This window comes from Saimiri boliviensis, chromosome 11 (genome assembly GCF_048565385.1).
Source record: "Saimiri boliviensis isolate mSaiBol1 chromosome 11, mSaiBol1.pri, whole genome shotgun sequence".
Lineage (NCBI taxonomy): Eukaryota > Metazoa > Chordata > Mammalia > Primates > Cebidae > Saimiri > Saimiri boliviensis.
The window spans coordinates 75,878,658-75,885,786 of record NC_133459.1 but is presented as its reverse complement, the minus strand read 5'-3'; the positions used below and the strand labels follow the sequence as shown (position 1 = coordinate 75,885,786).

Below are 7,129 nucleotides of genomic sequence, written 5' to 3'. Positions count from 1 at the left end.
CCCGGGATGGATCCGGAGAGAAGGAAAGTTACGCACAGTCCCGCATCCTATCACCAGATTTATCCCAGCCTCGTAATTAAAAAAAAAAAAAAAAAAAAAAAAAAAAAAAAAAATTCGATTTCTGTGAAGGCCTGAGGATGCCCACGCTGCGGAACAATAAGCCTTAGAAGGCAAACACGCTGGCCCTTCTGTGTTTTTCATAAATCAGTAGTAGGCACCCACGCACAATTGGCCACAGGCCTTAGAGTCCATACGTCTGGTCTTTTGCGGATAGGAATTTAAGTAGAAGTCAACCTTCGTCTGCATTCTCTGCGTCTTACGCTCTGCAGGCCTGAACTGGAAGAGAAAGTCACATAGTCTTGAGTTTGGTGCCACGTTGAATTCATAGTCAAACACCCTCAGCCGGGTCCTCCGCACCTCTGAGTTTTCCTTTTGCCTATTTCCTGGGCCGAAATTTCTCTCCTAACATTCAGCAAGTCTCCAAAGTCATTTGCCCCAGCTCCGCCCTACTTAGTCTCTACAGAGGACCTTACCTCATATAGTACAAAGAAAATCGAGGCCATTCGGTGTGAAGTGGGAGTTCCCTCAATTCCCCACCTCGTGTTTATTGCACTGTTTTCAGGTCCAGTCCCCTCCAACTACGTTTTTCACAACAAAGCCAAACAGTCTTGAATTATTAGCTACGAAATTTCCTCACTTCTCTGCTCTTAAGATGCACTGTGATCAGACTTTGTCCCCACATTCTACTGAAATTTCACTTACTGTGTAATTTCAGTAAAGTGAAACCACCTTCATATCTTAATTACCAAATACAAGTAACTCTTTTAGGTCTTTATGTTACTTGATCTGCGTTGCCCATTTCATTCTTCTTATATTTTGTCCTCTTTTGGCTTCCTTACCGCTCCTCTCCCCATCCCCCACCCTACCCCTGGCTAACTGCTACTCTCCGGGCGTTTTGTTCACCTATGCTGTTTATCCTCGCCTAACTTCCCTCTTAGCTTTGCATGTTCTTCCTGCGTGACCACATCAACACTCCCGCTTTCACAGACGTTGTTGACTACCAAATATCTCCAACTCCGGCTTATTCTACCAGAAAGGGAATATATTGCAGGAAATTCCAATTGAGACTGAACAAAACTGACCTCCTCATTTCTTCTGAATGTATCTTTTTTGTTGTTGTTGTTTTTTACTCCTGATCTCACTGAATAGGATCACCAAGCATTCCCAGACCAGAGATCGTGGAGCCATCGTATCAGGCTTTTTCCTTTTGCCTCACCTCTCACGTCAATTCAGTCCTGAAAACTCCGCATGTTTCTCAAATTAAGGTTAGCAGATATACTGGGGGAGGAGAGTCTAAGAATTCTTCAGGAGGCTGGGCACGGTGGCTCATGCCTGTAATCCCAGCACTTTGGGAGGCCAAGGCTGGTGGATCACCCGTGGTCAGGAGTTCGAGACCAGCCTGGCCAACCCCGTCTCTACTAAAAATACAAAAATTAACCGGGCACGGTGGCGCGTGCCTGTAATCCCAGCTACTTGGGAGGCTGAGGCAGAAGAATCGCTTGAACCCGGAAGGCCGAGGTTGCAGTGAGCCGAGATCGTGTCCCTGCACTCTAGCCTGGGCGACAGAGTAAGATTCAAAAAAAAAAGCTTTAGGATAAAGTTAACGTTTTTGTTTTATTTTCTGTGACTTAGAAAAGTAATAGGGACACCTGCACTCAGCCAGTGCCGCTGCTGGTGCTTCCCGGGAGGGCTATGGCAACTTTCCACTTGGCCGTCATCCAGCTTCGTTTCTTTATCAAATCAGATAACAACACTGGAGCTTGTAGCCTTGTCCGGGAGACAGCCGTGCAAGGAGCCCAAATAGTTTCTTTGCTGGAATGCTGTAATTCTCCATATGGCACAAAATATTTTCCTGAATATGCAGCGAAAATTCCTGGTAAATCCACACAGAAGCTTTCTGAAGTAGCAGAGGAATACAGCCTCACTAGAGGCTCCATCCCTGAAGGGGATGCCGGGAAATTATATAACACCTGTGCTGCGTTTGAGCCTCATGGAACTTTATTAGTAAAGCACAGAACGGCCCATCTGCTTGACACTGGTGTTCCCGGAAAAATGACATTTCAAGAATCTTAAAAACGTTGAGTCTGGGCGATAGTTTCTCCATGTTTAATACTCCCTACTGCAGAATGGGTCTGGGCATCGGCTACGACATCCGGTTTGCAGAGCTTGCACAGATCTATACGCAGAGAGGCTGCCAGCTGTTGGTATATCCAGGGGCTTTCAGTTTGACCACTGGACCAGCACACTGGGAATTGCTTCAGGCTCTTGATAATCAGGTGTATGTGGCCACACTCTCCTGCCCGAGATGACAAAGCCTTCTGTGTTGCCTGGGGACACAGCACCGTAATGAGCCTTTGCTTTCAGTCTAGCCAAAGCTGGCACTGAAGAAGCAATCATGTATTCAGACAGACCTGAAGAAGCTGGCTGAAACTCGTCAGCAGATCCCCATCTTTTTTTTTTCTGTATTTATTTTTTTAATAGAGAGAGGGTTTCACCATATTGATCAGGCAGGTCTCGAACTCTGAACCTCAGGTGATCTGCCCGCCTCTGCCTCCCAAAGTGCTGGGATTACAGGCGCGAGCCACCTCACCTGGCCCTCGATCCCCGTCTTTAAACAGAAGTAATCAGACCTCTGTGCAGTGGAGATGAAAAAGCTCTAAAGTTTGTTTTCAGTGTGTCACAGAACAAGAAGATGTGATTCTGAACATAATCAACTCCCTATTGAATTCTTTAATGTAAATCCTTTTTTAAAATTTCAGCCTTTTCCTTCCTAGGGAACTCTCTAATGAGATGATAAATCCTCAGCAAGCTGACATTTTCCATACCACATTAAATAGTTAAAAAGGAGCCTGGAGCGGAAAAGCTGGCTATGAAGTTCCTTCCATATTTAAGTGGCCTCAGAGCAGTTTGTGAAAGTAGCAGATCTTAGTATCCTGGTGATTGATTCACCTAACACAAATATATTTGTGCCATGAACCTCTTACCCCACTTGCTGGAGTTGGAATCCATTATCTGGAAAACTTGATCTGGTGCCATTCTTTTCCTAGCAGTACCTTGAAGTTCCATTTTTGGTCCACAAGTAGCCCTAGGACGTAAGGCGATAGATCTCTGGTGTTTGCTAGAGGAGGTGGCAGCCCTTCCCTTCCCAGTAGCCTTTGGGCTCTCTTCGAATTTCAGAAGCAGGTCTTCATTCAACCTCAGACCTTCCTGGTCTTTGAGGAAAGACTGGGTCAACAATGACCCCCATGGGAGAAAGGCAGTGGTGGTATTTTGGTGAAAGCAACTTAGTATGAATCCCTGCAAAAGATTTGATAGGGTCAAGTGTCTGAAAGTCTCTTTTTATTTATTTATTTATTTGTTTGTTGCTTTTTGCCTTTTGCTTTTTCCTCTAGTAAGATTTTCTAGCTCCATAGATAAAAAAATCACTGTATCAAGTGATTCTTAGACTTTTTGGTCTCAGATTCCTTTTACACAGTTAAAAATTAAGAACTGAAGTCAGGCTCCAGCACTTTGAGAGGAGGAGGCAGGCCAGGACCTGGCCAACATGATGAAACCCCATCTCTACGAAAAATACAAAAATGAGCCATACATGGTGGCACATACCTATACTCCTAGCTACTCTGGAGGCTGAGGCATGAGAATTGCTTGAACATGGGAGGCAAAAGTTGCAGTAAGCCAAGATTGCACCACTGCACTCCAACCTAGGCAACAGAGTGAGACTCTGTCTCAAAAAAATAAAAATAAAAAATACAATTAAAATTTAAAAAAATAAATTAAGGACTGAGGCCCAGTGCAGTGGCTCACACCTATAATCCTAGCACTTTGGGAGACTGAGGTGGGAGGATAGCTTGAGTCCAGGAGTTCGAGACCAGCCTGGGCAAAGTGGTGAAACTCTGTCTCAACAAAAAAATACAAAAAAAAAAAAAAAAAAAAAAAGCCCAGTGTGGTGGTGCATGCCTGTGATCCCAGCTATTCAGGAGGCTGAGGTGGGAGGATTACCTGAGCTTGGGAGGTAGAGAATGCAGTGGGCTGAGATTGCGCCACTGCACTCCAGCATAGGTGACAGAGTGAGACACACACACACACACACACACACACACCATACACACACACACACACACATACACACACACAATTAAGGACTATGTCAGGCATGGTAGCAGGTATCTGTAGTCCTAGCTACCTGGGAAGCTGAACCCAGAGGAACTCTTGAGTTCAACCTAAGATCCCATGTCAAAAATATGTATGTATTATAGGACTACAATGAGTTTTTGTTTATGTATGTTTTTTGTATTTGAGACAGTCTCCCTCTGTCACCCAGGCTGGAGTGCAGTGGTGCACTCTCAGCTCACCACAACCTCTGACATCCAGGTTCAAGCGATTCTCCTGCCTCAGCCTCCTGAGCAGCTGGGATTACAGGCACGCAGCACCATGCCTGGTTAATTTTTTATGTTTAGTAAAGACGAGGTTTCTCCATGTTGGTCAGACTGGTCTCAAACTCCTGACATCGTGATCTGCCTGCCTCAGCCTCCTAGAGTGCTGGGATTACAGGCGTGAGCCACTGTGCCTGGCTGTTTATGTATGTTAACAGCTAGTGGTGGGCTGGTAATCGTTTAACCAGCTATTCATGAAAAAGCCCCAATTTTGCTAATTTTCATTGTGTAAATACTTCACCATGGCTGAGTTCAAACTATCTACCTGATACCTCTAAACAGAGTTGAGAGTACACAATCAGCTCTCAGGAGCTGGCGTAATAAAGACAGCATGTCGTTTAACCATTTGGTGAACAGCACTGAGTACTCAAAACAAGAGTGAAAATGACAAATGACTTTGTAAATATTTTTAAATTTGTAATTGACACGTAACTGTATGGACTTTTTTTTTCTTTGAATTTTTTGTAGAGCTGGGATTTCCCTATGTTGCCCAGGCTGGTCTCAAACTCCTGGGCTCAAGCAATTCTCCCACTTCACCCTCCCAAAGTTTTGGGATTACAGGTGTGAGCCACTGCACCTGGCCTATACTGACTTTTTTTTTTAATTAAGTGTACGATTTGGTAAATTCTGACATGTATACAGTGATAAACCACTTCAATAAAAATAATGTACATATTTTACCACCCCTTCCCCAAAAACTAATATAATACATTCTGGTTCATCTGAATAACTCCTTGGAAATAGGATACTACCACAGAGTTTCAGGACTCAAATTTGCCTTCACGGTTATGATTGCTATAGCACTAAATAGCATTACATTCATTGTCTTGGGCTAATGAGAAAAGAGTAGAGAAAAACCCGTAATACTAAGCAAATGATGTATTTCCAGCAAGTGAAAGCCAAATGACTTCACAATGTATTGTATTAATAAAGAGTTCACAGATATTTGACTAAAGAAAAGTAGGGTCTTCAGGTTGAAGGGGAATGAGAGTTAAAAGAAAAAAAAAAGAAAGAAAAGAAAAGTAGGGGCCAGGCTCAGTGGCTCACGCCTGCAATTCCAGCACTTTGGGAGGCTGAGGCCAGCGGATCACAAGGTCAGGAAATCGAGACCATCCTGGCTAACACAGTGAAACCTCATCTCTACTGAAAAAAAAAAAAATTTAGTAGGGCATGGTGGTACGTGCCTGTAGTCTCAGCTACTCAGGAGGCTGAGGCAGGAGAATCGCTTGAACCCAGGAGGCAGAGGTTGCAGTGAGCCAAGTTTGCGCCATTGCACTCCAGCCTGGCGACAGAATGAGACTCCATCTCAAAAAAAAAAAAAAAAAAAAAAAAAAAAAAAAAAAAAAAAAAAAAAGAAGGAAGAGAAGTGAATCATCATAAGGTACATGGCAGGTACCTTATCAATATCTGGGAGCATACATATGACATAACATCAGAAGGTGTGAAACTAAGAAAAACTTCAGAGAAGAATATCTTTCAATAGTCTCAAAATGTCAAATAAAGATGGCAATGTATTGACATAGGGTGGAATGGTTGGATTCTATAATCTTTTGTGTTCGTTTAATTTCTAAATTCTATTATTTTCTTACTTAGAAAGTGAAAGTTCCCCTCAAGGGCTATGTCACGTTCACTTTTGCTGTAAAATCTCACTTACGGAACCAGCTCTTTTAGGCATGCTCTCACAGGAAACAAATGGTACATTCAAGTTACGGTATTTGGTGATGGTTTCATAAAGAGACTAGGCAGGTGGTGGTCAGAGAGTAAGCATAACAGTAGTACTCCAGGGCTTCTTTTTCTTTTCTTTTCTTTTCTTTTCTTTTCTTTTCTTTTTTTTTTTTTTTTTGAGACAAAGTTTCACGCTTGTTGCTCAGGTTGGAGTGCAGTGGCATGATTTCAGCTCACTGCAACCTCCGTCTCCCGGGTTCAAGTCATTCTCTTGCCTCAGCCTCCCAAGTAGCCAGGATTACAGGCATGCACCACCAGCCCTGGCTAATTTTTGTATTTTTAGTAGAAACGGGACTTCACCATGTTGGTCAGGCTGGTACGAGCTCCTGACCTCAGATGATCAACCTGCCTCTCACTCCCAAAGTGCTGGGATTACAGGCACCAGCCACCATGCCCACCCCCCACCCAAGGCTGTTTCTATCCCCAAATCCAAAGAGATGGAGAATTTAAAAGTTCTGTAGAGAGAGGCATTTTAAGAGGAACTATGACATTTGCTTGAAGGAAACATGTAGGCCGAGGCAATCTAGAAGGAAAACACTTAGGGAAATTAATAACCTGATCCAATATTACCCTTACAGCTGGGCAGAAGTTCTACTCTGGCATTCCTTCAGCTGCATACCACCCAAGGCAGGGAGCCCACAGGGGCAAGGGGGAATGGCCCCCGGAATTCATGCCCTCCTTTCTAGACCACATTCTACATACCCAGGATCCCTGATTTCCCTGCCCAAATGGCCCCCACCCTGCCTCCAGAATGTGCATAGGCTTCGCCAGGGTCCAGGCAGCCAGCATCCGTATGTCTGAGGGATGGCTAAGGAGCAGCTCTTTGCCAGGGCGGTAAAGTGGGGATTAGGGAAAGACAGAATAAAGCTGGCTAGAAAAAGAATGGGGTAGGCTGCAGGCAGAGACCTGTT

General features: G+C 44.1%; 1 pseudogene; it reads left to right on the top strand.

Moving 5' to 3' along the window:
• Positions 1 to 1,737: 1,737 nt before the first annotated feature.
• On the top strand, positions 1,738 to 6,164 carry LOC101046994 (omega-amidase NIT2 pseudogene; annotated as a pseudogene).
• The last annotated feature ends 965 nt before the right edge of the window (positions 6,165 to 7,129 follow it).